Genomic DNA, 18,225 nt, shown 5'->3' on the forward strand with positions numbered 1-18,225 from the left:
TATGATCATCTCAATAGACGCAGAAAAAGCTTTTGACAAAATTCAACACCCATTTATGATAAAAACTCTCCAGAAAGTGGGCATAGAGGGAACCTACCTCAACATAATAAAGGCCATATATGACAAACCCACAGCAAACATCATTCTCAACGGTGAAAAACTGAAAGCATTTCCTCTAAGATCAGGAATGAGACAAGGATGTCCACTCTCACCACTATTATTCAACATAGTTCTGGAAGTCCTAGCCATGGCCATCAGAGAAGAAAAAGAAATAAAAGGAATACCAATTGGAAAAGAAGAAGTAAAACTGTCACTGTTTGCAGATGACATGATACTATACATAGAGAATCATACAGATGCCACAAGAATACTACTAGAGCTAATCAATGAATTTGGTAAAGTTGCAGGATACAAAATTAATGCACAGAAATCTCTTGCATTCCTATACACTAATGATGAAAAATCTGAAAGAGAAATTATGGAAACACTCCCATGTACCATTGCAACAAAAAGAATAAAATACCTAGGAATAAACCTACCTAGGGAGACAAAAGACCTGTATGCAGAAAACTATAAGACACTGATGAAAGAAATTAAAGATGATACCAACAGATGGAGAGATATACCATGTTCTTGGATTGGAAGAATCAACATTGTGAAAATGACTATACTACCCAAAGCAATCTACAGATTCAATGCAATCCCTATCAAAGTACCAATGGCATTTTTTACGGAGCTAGAACAAATCATCTTAAAATCTGTATGGAGACACAAAAGACCCCGAATAGCCAAAGCAGTCTTGAGGGAAAAAAAACGGAGCTGGAGGAATCAGACTCCCTGACTTCAGACTATACTACAAAGCTACAGTAATCAAGACAATATGGTACTGGCACAAAAACAGAAACATAGATCAATGGAACAAGATAGAAAGCCCAGAGATAAACCCACGCACCTATGGTCAACTAATCTATGACAAAGGAGGCAAAGATATACAATGGAGAAAAGACAGTCTCTTCAATAAGTGGTGCTGGGAAAACTGGACAGCTACATGTAAAAGAATGAAATTAGAATACTCCCTAACACCATACACAAAAATAAACTCAAAATGGATTAGAGACCTAAATGTAAGACTGGACACTATAAAACTCTTAGAGGAAAACATAGGAAGAACACTCTTTGACATAAATCACAGCAAGATCTTTTTTGATCCACCTCCTAGAGTAATGGAAATAAAAACAAAAATAAACAAATGGGACCTAATGAAACTTCAAAGCTTTTGCACAACAAAGGAAACCATAAACAAGACGAAAAGACAACCCTCAGAATGGGAGAAAATATTTGCAAACGAATCAACGGACAAAGGATTAATCTCCAAAATATATAAACAGCTCATTCAGCTCAACATTAAAGAAACAAACACCCCAATCCAAAAATGGGCAGAAGACCTAAATAGACATTTCTCCAAAGAAGACATACAGACGGACACGAAGCACATGAAAAGATGCTCAACATCACTAATTATTAGAGAAATGCAAATCAAAACTTCAATGAGGTATCACCTCACACCAGTTAGAATGGGCATCATCAGAAGATCTACAAACAACAAATGCTGGAGAGGGTGTGGAGAAAAGGGAACCCTCTTGCACTGTTGGTGGGAATGTAAATTGATACAGCCGCTATGGAGAACAATATGGAGGTTCCTTAAAAAACTAAAAATAGAATTACCATATGACCCAGCAATCCCACTACTGGGCATATACCCAGAGAAAACCGTAATTCCAAAAGACACATGCACCCGAATGTTCATTGCAGCACTATTTCCAATAGCCAGGTCATGGAAGCAACCTAAATGCCCATCAACAGACGAATGGATAAAGAAGTTGTGGTACATATATACAATGGAATATTACTCAGCCATAAAAAGGAACGAAATTGAGTCATTTGTTGAGACGTGGATGGATCTAGAGACTGTCATACAGAGTGAAGTAAGTCAGAAAGAGATAAACAAATATCGTATATTAACACATGTATGTGGAACCTAGAAAAATGGTACAGATGAGCCAGTTTGCAGGGCAGAAGTTGAGACACAGATGTAGAGAACAGACATATGGACACCAAGGGGGGAAAATTGCGGAGGGGTGGGGATGGTGGTGTGCTGAATTGGGCGATTGGGATTGACATGTATACACTGATGTGTATAAAATTGATGACTAATAAGAACCTGCAGTTTAAACAAAACAAACAAACAAAAAAAGATGCTCACAAAATCCCACATGATCCGAGAATCAGAACAGAAGCGGTCATTTGAAAGGATCCTGGGTCACACCTACCTCCTGATCTTGGAGCATCTCCCAGAGAGGCAAGAGGCAACTACAGCACAGCCTCAGGGACAGAGACACTGGCAGCAGCCTCTTGGGGGAGCTCCTTCTACCTCGTGGACACTGGTACCAGCAAGCATAATTTCAGAATCCTCCCTCTAGCTTATCAGCCTCAGGACCAAACCCTACCCACTTCCACCAGACTACAGACACAAGTACTAGGATGCTGCAGGCCAAGCAACTAACTGAGCAGGGGCATAGCCCCATCCACCAGCAAACAGGCTGCCTTCAGACCCTCTCAATGCACAGCTGCCCCTGGACATGGGTCCAGCCACCAAAAGCCCCAAGACCAGCCTCCACACCTCAGTGGACAGGCACCAGCCCCAGAGTCCCCGGCCCCTCTGACAAGTGAGCCTGCTCTGACCTTGGAGTCAGCCTCACCATCGGCCGGTGATAACCGCACAGGGACTGGATGGAGCTTGGACCTACCCAACAGCAAACCTGCTCTAGCAGTGGGATCAGCCTCATACACCAACAGGCACACACCAGCTCCAGGAATACCACAGCCCAGCAGCCTGTGTAACCAGAACACTCACTTGCAGGCCAGAAGCAGCCATGGACTCAGCTGGGTCCTGACCCTGCCCATCAGAATGCCAACACAAGATTAGGGATGCCCCAGACCCTGCAGATAGCTGTGTCAGGAACAGTGATCCAACACCAACTCTGTGACTCCTGGGCCCTGCAGCCAGAATGCAGGACCTGTCTCTTCCTCCCAGTAGCCAGCATAGCCCCAGAACCAGTGACTGGGCACCAGCCCTGATATCACCTGGACTGCAATTCTACCCATAAGTGAACCAGCACCAGATTTGGTGTCCCCCAGAGTCGTGCAGCCAGCTGCCTTATGATTTACTCTCACCAAGCAGCACAGACAGCCTCCATACAAGGCAGAGCCTGGCAAACAAGCAGTCTGGGGGCAGCCAAGCCTACCAGACCACCCACAGTAGTCAGCCCACCACAACAGAAGAGCCCAAGCAGCCCACATAGGGGGTACACCTAGAACATATAGTTCTAGTGACCAGGGGACAGTGGGCTGCTGGGACACATAGGACCTCTCCTACAAAAGGCCACTTCTCCAAGGTCAGGAATGTAATGAACCTACTACGTACATAGCAATAAAAACAGCAAGTTAAGGAAAATGAGATGACACAGAAACATGGTCCAAATGAAGGAAAAAGATAAGAACACAGAAGAAGATCTAAGTGAAGTGGAGATAACCAATCTATTCAAGAAAGAGTTCAAGGTAAGGACTGTAAAGATGATCAAAGAACTCAGGAGAGGAATGGACGACCAGAGCAAGAAGTTAGAAGTTTTTTTTTTAAAGAGTTAGACTCTTAAAGAACAACCAAACAGAGATGACTAATACAATAAATGAAATGAAAATTACACTAAAAGGAAACTATGGTAGACTCAATGATACAGAGGAATGGATCAGAAAACTAAAGGACAGAGCACTGGCCATCACTGAAGATGAACAGTTAAACAATAGAATAAAATGAAATGAGGAAAGTTGAACAGACCTGTGAAGAACATCAAGTGTACTAACATTTGCACTATACTGATCCCAGAAGGAAAAAGGAAAGAGAAAGGGGTGTAGAACATACCTGAAGACATAAAAGCTGAAAACTTCCCTAACCTGGGAAAGAAAACAGACATCCAAGTCCAGTAAACCCAGTAAGGCCAAAACAGGATCAACCCAAAGAGGACCACACCAAGACTCATTGTAATTAAAATGGAAAAAAATAAAGATAAAAAGACACTATTAAAAGGAGCAAAGGAAAAGCAACAAGTTACAAACATGGGAAATTGCATAAAGTTATCTGCTGACTTTTCAGGATAACCTCTGCATGCCAGAAGGGAGTGGCATGGTATATTTAAAGTCATGAAAGGGAAAAGCCTATAACCAAAAATACTCTACTCAGCAAGGCTCTTTCAGATTTGATGGTGAGATCTAAAGTTTTACAGAGAAGCAAAACTAAAAGAGCTCAGCATCGCCAAACCAGCTTTATGAGAAATCTTAAAGGGGCTTTTCTAAGTGAAAAAGAAAAGGTCACGATTGAAACATAAAAATTAGGAAAGGAAACTTACTAAAGGAAAAACCTCATTGGTTAAGGCAAATATTCAACAAAGGTAGTAAATCAACCATGTACACAGCTAATAGGAAGGATGAAAGAAAACAGTAATAAAATCATCTATATTCACAATAAGAAGTTAAGGGACACACAAAACAAGTAGATGTAAAATATAAGGTCAAATTCAGTAACTGTGGGGGAGCAGAATAACAATGCAGGGTTGTTAGTGTCCATGTGAAATTAAGAGCTCAGCAACTTAAACAATCACACACACACACACACACACACACACACACACACACACGCATACACAAAACTGAAAGAAATCCAAACATAATATTAAACATAGTCCTCACATCACAGATGAAGGGAATAAAAGGGGAAGAAAGGAACACTGAAGAAATTAAAGAGGGATTCTAAAAATACCCAAGACAAATGAAAATAAACACACAATGATCCAAAATCTATGGGACACAGCCAACGCAGTTCACAGGGGGAAGTTATAGTGATACAAGCTTATTCTTAGGAATCAAGAAAAATATCAAATAAACAACCTAACATTACACCTGAAGGAATTAGAAAAAGAAGAAAAAACAAACCTCAAAGCTGTCAGCAAGAAAAATTAAGAAAACTATACCATATGCAATCACATCAAAAAGAATAAGATACCTAGGAATAAACACACTTAAGCAGGTAAAAGACATGTGCTCAGAAATCTATCAGCCATTGCTGAAAGAAGTTGAGGACAACACAAAAAGATGGAAAAATATAGCATGCGCATGGACTGGAAGAATTAATACTGTTAAAATAACCATACTACCAAAGACAATCTACAGATTTAACGCAATCCCTATCAGAATACCAAAGCATTTTCACAGAACTTGAAAAAGTAATTTTAAAATTTGTATAGAAACACAAAGACCCCAAATAGCCAAACAATCTTGAGAAAGAACACAGCTGGAGGCATCACGCACCTTGACTTCAGACTATACTGCAAAGCGACAGTAATCAAAGAGAAAGGTACCAGAGCAAAAACAGACACAAAGATCACTGGAATAGAATAGAGATCCCAGAAATAAGCACACACACTTATATTTAATTGATTTATGACAAAGCAGGCAATATGGAGAAAAAACTGTCTCTCCAATAAGCGGTACTGAGAAAACTGGTCAGCTACATGGAAAAGAATAAAATTAGATTATTTTAGCACACCATATATAAAATAAATGCAAAACTGAATAAACACCTAAATGTAGGACCAGAAACCATAAAACCCCTAGAGGAAAATATAGAACATTCTTCAACATAAATGATAGCAACAGATTTAGGTTCAGTCTACTAAGGCAAATGAAACAAAAGCAAAAATAAACAAATGGGACTTCACTAAACTTAAAAGATTTTGCACAGCAAAGGAAACCAAAGACAAAATGAAAAGACAACCTGCTGAAGGAGAGACAATATTTGCACATGATAAGAGGTTAACACCAAAAAGATGACCAAGCAAGGGTTCATATCTAAACTACAGAAACAGCACATACAACTCAATATCAAAAAAACACCCAAAATCTTTTTTTAAAAAATGAGAAGACCTAAACAGACATTTTTCCAAGGAAAAAATACAGATAGACAGCCAGAACTCACAAAGCTGCTAAACATAGCTAATCGGCAGTAAAATGCAAATCAAAACTATGAGATATATCACCTCAGTCTTGTCAGAATGGCTGTCATCAAAAAGATCACAAATAACAAAGGTTAGTGAGGATGTGGAGAAAGGGAAACTCTTGTACACTCTTGATGTGAATGTGAAATAGTGCAGCTACTATGGAAAGCAGAATGGAGGTTCCACAAAAAACTAAAAATAGAACTACCATAATTTCCAGCAATTTCACTCTTGGGTATATCAGAAGAAAACCAAAACACTATTTCAAAAAAATAACTGTACACCAATGTTCATAACAGTGTTATTTGCCATCGCCAAGATATAGAGTCAAACTAAGTGTTCATCAATAGCTTAGTGGATAAAAAAAGATTTTTTATGATGACTTCAGCAAAAAATGAAATTTTGCCATTTGCAAGAACATGGATGGACTTGGACTTGGAGGGTATTATGCTTAGTAAAATAAGCCGCAGAGAAAACAAGCATGGTATGTTATGAGAAAACAAGCATGGTATGTTATCACTTACACGTGGCATCTAAAAAATTGAATACAACAACAACAACAACAACAACAACAACAAAAAACAGACTCACAGATTAAAGAACAGACTAGTGTTTACCAGCAGGGAGAGATAGGCTAGAGGAGCAAAATAGTGGTAGGAGATTTTGAGGTACAATCCACTATGTATAAAATCAATAATCTACAGTGATGTACTGTACAGCATGGGGAATATAGCCCCTCTTTTATAATAACTATAAATGGAGAAGAACCTAAACATTTATGAATCACTATGTTGTACCTCTGAAACTAATATAATAATGTAAATTAACTATAGATCAATAAAATATAAAGTAAGAAACAATAAAGGGGAGACACAGATTATTAGATAGAAATCAATTAAATAAACACAAGTTTTGGAAATCAAGGAATTAAAAAACAACACGTAAGACACAACATTGGCATTTAAAGTGTACAATCTATTCATTTAAAAGAAATCATTCAAGTGGTAAAAAATGGTACCCATTCTCACAATTTTGTATATCTAGGATAAATTATTATCTACAAAAATATGTTACAAATATTCACTCAAAAAGAAAGAGAAAATTGGGATAAACCCATTTTAGTATACAAATTTAATATCAAAGTCTCTATGTAAAATTGATTTGAATAAGTTCTGTTAGCCACTTCTAGTTTCTTTGTGATGTAAAATCTTTTAAAGCATAAAAATCAGCCTTTCTACATTATTCCATTAGACATACATAGAAGTTAAAAGAAATGAGAAGACAGAACAATCAACCAGGAAGGTGAATTTACCGAGAAACAGTCATTCGTTCTCCCTCCTCCTTTTCTTTTCCTCCTTTTCCAGGTCTCTTTCGGTTCCAATCAAGAGAAGTCTTGAGAGTTCTGAGAATATTTCTTTGAGGGCTTCAAATCACCATACCTACATCCTCTGCCACAACTACACACACGGGAACAAAAATAAACCTCTGCTATCTACTCATGTAGGAGGGATTCGTGCAAAATAAACTCCTACATGGAGACCAACAGGTGAGTTTTCTACCTGTTCTTTATAATGTCCTTCCATTATAGTAAATCCCACACATTATGAGGCAGAAGTGGTTATGTGAGCTTTTCCTTGAAGTCAAAAAACTTGCATTCATTTCAAGTACCTGGTGATCATAGGGTACAGCCAGGGAAGGTGCCATCCCCCATGGGGGGAGGGGCGGTGAATGGGCTCCCACAACCATGCACCTCCTGATGTACAGATTCTGGAGAAAGAAAGGGCGGTCACACCGCAGTCAGCCTATCAGGCTGTCAGGCCACTGGGCAACCCAACCAGCCTGGAAGTGCCCCATCAGTTGCTGAAAGCAAAACTCTGTCCCCCTTGTGAAGCCAGGCACTTTGGGTCAGAGAGTCAGAGGAGACCGGTAATCAACTCCTCCTCTCTGCTCACCTCCTTGGGGTTACAGCAACCCCATCTCCAAACCCAAATCTGACCCTGCAGTGCCAAACTGGGAGTGGCAGGTGGGCTCTGCCGGTGCATCAGCGCCCTCTGGAGGTTGTCTGCTCTAAAGCCAACTCTCAGCCCTTCCTCCTCCTCCTTCCCTAGTCCTGGGGGCTGTCTTGCCTCCTGCAGCTGCTGACATGATCTCATTCTTCTTTTTTTCTCCAATTACAATGAAGTGTCCTACAGATGCTTGGAATGTCTTGAAGAAGGAAGATCTTTTAGTCATTACACCTTAACCGTGAGAAGTTGGTTTCAAGAATGAACTTGAAATACTGTATTTTTGTCCTGATGATTCAAGGGAAGACAGCTCAAGTTTTCTAAATCATAAGAAAAACCAAGGTAAATATGATATACTGAGCCAAAGATGAAAAAGCAGCTTTTTTTTTTAAAAGGTCGCTTAAAGAAGTCAATCTACCATTGCTTAAACAACACACGTGGTAAGCTGCTCTTTTTTTTTGAATCTTCTTTTTTTTAATTTTTAAAATTAATTAATTAATTTATTTATTTATGGCTGCATTGGGTCTTCATTTCTGTGCGAGGGCTTTCTCTAGTTGCGGCAAGTGGGGGCCACTCTTCATCGCGGTGCGCGGGCCTCTCATTATCGCGGCCTCTCTTGTTGCGGAGCACAGGCTCCAGACGTGCAGGTTCAGTAATTGTGGCTCACAGGCCTAGTTGCTCCACGGCATGTGGGATCCTCCCAGACCAGGGCTCGAACCCATGTCCCCTGCATTGGCAGGCAGATTCTCAACCACTGTGCCACCAGAGAAGCCCCGAAAAAGCAGTTTTTAGCACCCCCTCCTCATGTCATATGACTGGGATTTAAATCAATCAGCTGCCACTGGTTTTTCAATCACACGACCCAACTTTAAATCAATCAGCTGCTTTCCTGTAACTCACGTGACCTGGCTTTGAATAGTAAGAAATGCAGAGGTATAAAAATGATGTTCTGAACAATAAATGGAAAAACAACATTTTAGAAGGTTTTTTTTTCTTTTCGAATGGACCATTCATTGCCTACAGAATAAAGGATTCTCTTCTGGATTCCTTGAACTGTAAACACATACAATGTCTCCGTTGGCTTGATTCACTTAGTTTTTTTGTTTTTTTCGTTGTTGTTGTTAACATCTTTATTGGAGTATAATTGCTTTACCTGGTTGTGTTAGCTTCTGCTGTATAACAAAGTGAATCAGCTATTCGTATAAATATGTCCCCATATCCCCACCCTATTGCGTCTCCCTCCCACCCTCCCTATCCCACCCCTCTAGGTGGTCACAAAACACCGAGCTGATCTCCCTGTGCTATATGCAGCTACTTCTCCCTAGCTATCTATTTTACATTTGGTACTGTATATATGTCCATGCCACTCTCTCACTTCATCCCAGCTTACTCTTCCCCCTCCCTGTGTCCTCAGGTCCGTTCTCTACATCTGCGTCTTTATTCCTCTGCAGCGACTCCTGCTAGGGACGGATACTTCCTTTTATGCTCAGGGAAATCCCCTAGTTTGAATATGATTTGAGTTTGATCCTGTGAAACCATCAGAACTTCCCACCAGAGATAAATGAGGAGATTCTGGCCTTTATTAGTATGCATGATGAACACGGGTGTCCTGGCTGTACTTGCCAACCCTCCTATTTTACCCACCTATTCTTATCCACCTTCCTCCCTGTGGGTACCTTTGACCAACCCTGAGTTCAGACTCCTGACCTATTACAGTGACTTTGTCAGCCTTTCTTTAAAAATGGACAGGTAATAAAACGAATTTAACCTAGAAGCAGCAGCTCAGTAAGGGAAATAAAATCATCAGAAGTTATCTAATCACAGCCACAGCCATCCAGGGCTCTGTCTTACCTGCTGGGTCATAAGAATGGGACCTTCCTAAACTTGAAGGGCATCCCATCAAATAAGTAAAGGTCTGCTCACCTCTGGCTCTTGGAGGGATTGCTAGGCACTCTACCCAGTGTATAGTAACTGCAAAACACTGTCATGGTTGTGAAACACCTGTGTAACAGGAAAGCTTTTTGGGGTGCATGGGGAAGGTTTCTTTTTGACATCAAGCAAAAAATAAATCACCAATCTCTTTGAGCACAGGGGTTCTTAAGAGGGCAGTAGAAGGAAGGAATGGGCAGAAAAGACGATCTCCAATGAAGTGAAGGCCGTTTTTCCAAAAGAGTAGGATTTAGTCTCAGTTTAAGGAGATCACTTTTAAATAGCTGGGACAGCTCCAAACTGCAGTTTACGGAACGAGTGCTTCAAAAGAACAGTGCTTTAAACGTCCTGGCAAGGCAGCAAGAGGATGAAGAGTTGGTTTTGCGTAGTTTTGAACACAGGAGTAAAGAAGCAGAGGCATCTCTGACTAAAAGGCCCTGAGATCCTATGGCATCAATGGGTCAGTTGCGGGGGGCAGGGGGTGTGGGGGGCGATATTTCTCTCTCAACGTCTCCCAGGGCAGCCACCCCTCCCTACCCCACCCCCCTACTCCCTTCACCCTTCCTCACTCCACTGTTGGGTCCCCAGGGACAGCACTTCTTAAGCTGGAGCCCTCAGGCACCGTCTCTGCAGTCTGGATTCTTCCTGGAGCCTGGCAAGTTCTGGGACAGGAAGGCGGGTCTGCAAGGCCGCTGCGGTGCAGTCGGACCCGGAGGCCTGGAGGGGAACTGGAGCCCTGAAGCCCACCCACGTCCTTGAAGCCGAGGGAGGAACACATCCTCCTAACAGTACTTCTCAGGGGTCAGCGTGCTCCCCACCCGACGGTGATCCATACTCACTTGAGGCAGCAAGCACTGCCTCTAACTGGCCCCCTCGATTCCGCCTTAAGGGTCCTCGCACATGTGTGATAGCGCAGGCCCCGGATCTCTTTAGTCAGCTGAGGCCAGTGCTGCCAGCATCCCTCCAGTCCCATCCCCGAGCCCCTCCCTCTGGGACTGTATCTAATAGAAGAAAGAGCACAGAGGAATTGGCTGAATCAAGGGACCTGGGAGCCTGGGTATGAGTTTGAAGACTGAGAACCTAAGGCGCAATTACATATTATTGGAAACTCTTGTGGGGTGTGTGGGGGGAGGTTAGGAGGCCAAGAGGCTGAGTCGACCTGGTGAGTCCAGCCCCAGGACACCACACAGCCCCGCCGCCCTTCCCGGCCATCAGACAAGGGGTGCCGCAACTCCAGCCGGGACTCTGCACTTCCCCCTCCCTGATTCTCCAGAAGAGCAGGTGGCCCCCCTCTGAGGGCAGGGGCAAGACAACGGACCAAGTCCCCGTGGACTAAGGCGCCGCTGGAAGCTCTTCCTGAACAGCAGTGCTGGCTTGGGGCGAACCCGTGCACCGCCAAAGCTGGTCTCGTCCTGCAGCTGAGGGACGCAGGCTTTAAGTCAGCTGCCTTGGCTTTAAATCAATCAGCCCCCCCCTTTAAGTCAGGTGACCCGACTTTAAATCACTGTGTGCCCCTCAAGCCTGCCACTTCAAAAGTTGGGAACTTCACTTTGATCCCAGCACCTCACACAGCTGAATGCACACTGTAGTCACCCCAAGCCTGGCTTAGAGGCAGGATATAAGGTAAGGGGATGGGCTGCACACATGGTGAGGAGGGTGCACTTCATGTACCAGAAGGGTCCAGGTACTCTGGGTACAGCAAGCAGTGCACGATACAGCAGCTCCCTGGCAAAGCTGCTGATGCACAGGGGGAGCAGGCACACCCAGGCACGCAGAGGTTCCAGGCCGAGAGCTGGGGCACAGCCAGCCGGGAGGGTGTGGAAGCCGAGGATCTGAGCCTTCTTGAGAAAGGCAGACACAGAGGATGGATGAGAAACAAAGACCAGGTGAAACATGGATTTGAAAAACACACCCTGCTCTTGAAATTGGGGTGGGGGCACCCCAGATTTGAGTCCTCTTACTCCCCAGTTGCTAGTTCTTTGGCATTTGCCAAATTATTTATAAAATGTGACTGATAATATCTAACCCATAGAATATTGCATTTATAGTGGTTTTGCGAGTTTATGTTTCTATAGTGGAATAATCTTTTCTACAAGAAAAATGTATACTATCTGAAATAAATTAAAACCCCTCTTTAAAAAGTACTATATCGGACTTCCCTGGTGGCGCAGTGGTTAAGAATCTGCCTGCCAAGGCAGGGGACATGGGTTCGAGCCCTGGTCAGGGAAGATCCCACATGCTGCGGAGAAGCTAAACCCATGCGCCACAACTACTGAGCCTGCATGCCACCTACTGATGCCCGCGCGCCTAGAGCCGGTGCTCCACAACAAGCGCAGCAAGAGAAACCACCGCAATGAGAAGCCCGCGCACCGCAACAAAGAGTAGCCCCCGCTTGCCGCAACTAGAGAAAGCCTGCGCATAGCAACGAAGACCCAACGCAGCCAAAAATAAATACATTAATTAATTAATTAATTATTTTAAAAAAGTACTATATCCTTCTGTACAACTTCTCTGGGAAGAACAGAGAGATGGCGTGGGAGAATGAGAAAGACCAATATTTAGGGCACATCTCTCATGCAGGTGCTCTGCTGGCTCAGATAGATTTATCCCCACTTTACAAAGGAGGAAGTAAGCTCAGAAAGGTTTAGTAATTTTCCCAAAGTCAAACAGCTATTGAGTGGCAGAACCAAGATCTGAACCAAGTCTGTTACCTTCAAAGCCTAAGTCCTCATCACAACAAAACTCGATTAATATTTACATTTATCGAATTACATTGCAACCTGGGGAGTTCTTGGCACAATCCTGAATAAGAGTGAGAAAGAAAGAAATAGCATTGTTCCTACAGTCGACCCAAATTTTTGGAGCAGCTCCTAGATGCCTGGCCCTTTTTGGGGTTCAGCAGTGATCAAGACAGGAAGAGTCCTGCTTTCATGAAGCATGTAGTGGGGAGGAGAGACGGGTGCAACTTGGGTGAGGGATTTCACCTTGCTGGACCTCTGTTGTGTCATCTGGAAAAGGGGATGGGTGTTCCTCATTTTCTGGGATTGTCCAGCCCTCACATTCTCTGATTCCATAAGAAGCATTTGTTTTCCTGTTTCTTTAAAATTCAATCAGGCCATGAGCTGTGATGAATGTTGTTAGCTGCTCCCCAAATCACCCTTCTATTCCCACCCTTTTCCTGTGATCAGGTCTTCCCGAAACATGACTCACAATCAATCAAGTCACAGAACCTAAGGGGCACCCAGCAGAAAAATTCCAACCCTGGCTTCTCAGGAGCTCTGCGGTCTACCTGGCCAGGTAAACTTAACTCACTTGGCACAAGGTGGCCATCCCTGGTTTCACATCAACATGATCTCAGGCACAAACCTCCTTGTTTTTCCATTTTGTCTTTAAGTTACTTGTTGAAACAATGGCACAAATATGACAGATATAAAATCAGGCATCTTCTGCCCCCAGTGCCTACTAATAAATGATTTTCTGCCACTTAAATGATAAAGATAGAACGTTTCAACATTCTGCTGCCCTTATTATTCGTCATTTTTGTTGATATTTCTATTGAATACATCTTTCAATATTTTAACAATGGAACACTTATTTAGGTTGTTCCAGACCCAGCCTTCAGTGGTAAAGGTTTTGTTGTTATATTTCTATTATGTTTCCTTTAAAAGTCATTATCCTATTTAAATGGATTAAGTCGATTCTATAGGCATTTATCTTATGATATTAATGAAATTAATACATAGAGGGCAGAAGTACAAGTTGATTGGACTTGAGAACCTCTATTAGCACAGTTAAGTATAAATATTGTCTATATGTAAACCAAAGTACATGCCGAGTGAGATTCTCCGACTTTTTTTCACTGTCTGCCCCTCAAGCCTGTGGGAAATGGAATATTTCTTGCCCTATCAGTAAACAAAGGATGCCACAGTCTTCAGCACTTGCAGCCCTCCAATGTGAGCCGGCGGGCCCTGAGGCACTCAGGATATGCAAATACAGAATGCAGGCCCCAGAGAGCTGAGGTGCATATCAAAGGAAGGAATTCAGTGAGCCCATACAAAGAAAAGCGCCGCATTCCTCACCTTGGGAGAGCTGGTTTTCCTTAGTTAACAATCATCTTTGGATGTTCCCCGTTACCTGCGCCAGTCCCCTGCCCTGTCCGCTCCCCCCGGTACTTTAGCTCAGGGAGGAAGGAGCGCAGAGAGACTCGGCTGAACAAGGGGCCTGCGAGCCTGGGGATGCGTTTTCAGCCGCTTTCCCCGCAGTCGGGAGGAGGGGCGCTGACGCTGCAGCCGGACCCTGCGCCTCCCTTGCCCCGTTTCCCCTCAGGACGCTCAGGCCGACCCCCTCCCCACGTCCACCAGGCCTCGCGAGCCAGGCCAAGGGCAGGGGCGAGAGGAGGGACCGGAGTACCCCGGGACCAGACGCTGGGGGCCGCTCTTTCTGCACAGCAGCGGCGGGTGGCAGCGAACCCCTGCCCCTCAGAAGCTGGTCTTGTGCCGCCGCCCGGGCACCGGACCAGGCAGAGGGTCGGCGCCCACTTACCCGGCCCGCCGTCCCCGCGACTGTCACGGCTTCGGCCGCCGGGGCACCTCCAGAGCCGGCAGCCTCAGTGAGGCCGCCCTCCCCTCGGGCTCCGGGGCAGTTCCGTGACGGCGGAGGGAAGAGACCCCGCCCGAGCCGGGAGTTCCAGCTCTGAGGAAACGCGGGCTCTGTTCAGCGCGCAGTGGGTGGGACCGCTCTGCCCCGAGGCCTTCCGGGAGGGAGCGGGGCGGCGGGGGAGGGAGCCGCCAGGAGCGCAGGGCCCCGTCGGGGGGTCCTGGAGGGGCGGCCCGGCCTGGGGGCCACGCCCACTGTGGCCGCAGCCCAGGTCTTTTTCCAGGAATCCTACACGAAAAAGTTAGAAAAATACACAGTCTACAGTAAATATTCACAAGTGATTGTGGCTGCTGTGCTTACTATTCTATTAAAGGTGTGAAATCCATAAAACACTTTAAGTTCAAAATTAAATATGAATTTTTACCTTTCTAATTATGTCTCTGCTATTCACAATTGTGGTTAATGAATCAGAGACTGTGGCATCACTAGTTAAAAATGCGCTTGTTAAAAAAATAGAACTCAGGCCCACCGGACCTACTGAATCACAATCTGCACTTTTACGATCTCCCCAGTGTACTTGTGTACCCATGAATAGTTGAAGGGTACATTCTTACCTCGACATGTCTTTTCTGTCTGAGAAATACACACATTTTATCCAGTTTGATATAAATAAAACACTTAAAAATGCATATGCTTGTGTTGAAACCATCATTTTATCATTTCTTTTCCAGAAAAGTATAGTCTCTATACTGGTTTTGTGGATCACATGCCATACTCTTTTCTTGTAGTTAGAAATAACGTAGAGAAAGTTACTTTGTAAAAAAAAAAAAACAAAAAAACAAACTATATATATATATATATATATATATATATATATATGTATATGTGTATATATATATATATATATATTAGTGGATAATTGAAGACACTCTTCTAAGTTAAAACCAGTTCTCTTAGCTTGCTATTTTCTTCTTGGGTCACATTATGAACTCTTCCCGTGGCCACATGGTATGTGTCCTTTTAATTTCAGGGACTGCTGACATTCCAGGATGTGGCCATAGATTTCTCTCAAGAGGAGTGAGAATGCCTGGACCAAGATCAATGGGAATTGTACAGGGATGTGATGTTAGAGAAGTATAAGAACCTGCTCTCCTTGGGTGAGGATACCTTCCTTCCAGAATTCCTTATCCAACCACAGGGTTTGGAGTCCTTCATTTGTAGAATGTCTCCTGGAATCTTCTGCTTCCTACAATAGGGTTTCAGATTGCAACGTTTCCGGAAAGATTGGGAGTTTGTGGGTATAATTTTTCTTATTCTTTTAAAATTGCAGCCTCCCTTTTAATATACTTTGTAACTGCTTGGGATGTGTCTATATGAACTGTGTACTATATGCTTCTGTTATAGTCCTTGCAATATTTTATTGTCTTATTTTCTGTAACAATTTTCCATGGATTCTTTGGGCTTAAGGTATATTAAAAGGGAGACTGCGATTCTGGGACTTCCCTGGTGATGCAGTGGTTAAGAATTCGCCTGCCAATGCAGGGGACCCGGTTCGATCCCCGATCCAGGAAGATCTCACGTGCCACGGAGCACCTAAGCCAGTGGGCCACAACTACTGAGCCTGCGTGCCACAAGTACTGAAGCCGGTGTGCCCTGAGCCCGTGCGCCATTTATTTTTTGGAGAATAAAACCGCCTCTGAGTGATTAAAATTTAGACCAGCTAGTCAAAATGCTTTATCACCTGTTCTTCAAAAACACTGAACAGCAGAACAAGTTTTACTAGGGATAACAGTGTAATTGTATTCTAGAGTTCATATCGGCAATATGGTTTATGACCTTGTTGCTGGATCACGACATTTCAATGGTATAACTGCTATTAATTGTCTGTTTGTTCAACGATTAAAGTCTCACGTGATCTGAGTTCAGACTGGAGTCATCCTGGTTGGTTTCTGTCTATTGCAGGTTTCTTCCAGTATGAAAGGACAAGAGCAATACGGCTTACTTTACAAAATGTCTTCAAACTAAATGATGATATAATCTACATTCAATTAATTTATACATACCCTACTGTAGAACAGGGTTTGTTACGGTGGCAGAGCCCGGTAATTATGTAAAACTGAAACCTTTATCTGCACTGGTTCAAGTCCTCTTCCTAAGAATATGCTTATAATCAACATTCTTTGACAAATTACCCAATTTAATTCACCATAGCATTCCTCATATTAACTAAATGGAAAATCCTAGGCTATATACAAATCCAGAAAGGGCCAAAAAGTCATCAGCCCCCATGGATTATTACAACCCATTGCTGAGGCATTCAAATTACTTATTAAAGAACCACTATGTCCATCAACGTCATCAATTTATATATTATTGCCCCAATGCTAGCCTTAACCCTGGCTCTCACAACATGAATTCCTCTTCCCATATCTTATCCACTAATTAATATAAATGTAGGCATATTATTTATATTAGCCATATCACACCTAGCCATTTATTCCATCCTCAGATCTGGATGAGCTTCACATTCAAAATATTCACTCACTGGAGCTCTAGGGACAGTAGCACGGACAATCTCATATGAAGTAATGTAGCAGTTATTCTATTCTCAGTCTTACTGATAAATGGATCATTTACACTTTCAACAGTAATTATTACACAAGAACACCTATGACTGATGTTCTCCTGACCCCTACCCAGAATTTGATTATCTACGCAGTAGCAGAAGTCCAACGAAGCCCCACTTGATTTAACAGAAGTAGAATCAAAACCTGTATATGTCTTCAATGTAGAAAATGTAGCAGGCCCATTCACCCCGTCCTTCCTAGAGAATATGTCAATTTCCCTATAATAAACATTTCCACAACAATCTATTTTTAGGAGCATTCGACAATCACTAGGTGCTAGAATTATATACTGCCCAAGTCATCATTAAAACACATCTACCAATCTCCTTTCTATGAATTTGAGCATCGTACCCACAATTTTGATATGATCAATGTATACATGTCTTATAAAAAGTTTTTCTACTACTATCATTAGCCCTATGTATATGAGAGTTTTCACTACCTGTCATCATACCAGCCAACCCACCACAAACTTAAGAAATATGTTTGACAAAAGAGTTACTTTGATAGAGTAAATCATAGAGGTTTCAATGCTCTTATTCCTGGAATTGAATTCTTCCTAAGGATTTTACATTCTCCATGCTACGACATTACACCACATGCTATATAGTAAGGTTCTCTAAGTAAGCTTCAGGCCCATATCCCCAAAATGTTGTTGTATGTCCTTCCTCTACTAATAAACTCTCATTGTTTTTACTATCATTCTACTGACCATTATCTCAGGAAATATAATTGTATAACAAGCTCACACTGGTTAATGGTATCCCCATTCTAATAAAAAACATGAACCCATAAGCTACAGAGGCATCCAACAAATATTTCCTAAAACAATCCACCACATCAATACTACTTATAATGGCTATTATCATTAATCTAATATACTATGGTCAAAGAACACAATGAATAACAAACATATTTAATCCAGCAGCAACCACCCTCATGACAATCAATCGCCCTTGTCAC

The 18,225-nt window shown here is 42.8% G+C and overlaps 1 long non-coding RNA gene across 2 annotated transcripts in view; it reads right to left on the reverse strand.

Annotated features, from left to right (window-relative positions):
• The window catches only part of LOC309631476, a 722,222-nt gene extending 706,768 nt beyond the window's left edge, over positions 1 to 15,454 (reverse strand). For both annotated transcript variants that reach the window (XR_014246293.1, XR_014246294.1), the window contains exon 1: positions 14,582 to 15,454. This is a non-coding gene — a long non-coding RNA (uncharacterized lncRNA). The remainder of the gene's footprint in view (positions 1 to 14,581) is intronic.
• Positions 15,455 to 18,225: the final 2,771 nt, after the last annotated feature.

This window comes from Balaenoptera borealis (assembly GCF_965194805.1).
Source record: "Balaenoptera borealis genome assembly, chromosome: 6".
Classification (NCBI taxonomy): Eukaryota; Metazoa; Chordata; class Mammalia; order Artiodactyla; family Balaenopteridae; genus Balaenoptera; species Balaenoptera borealis.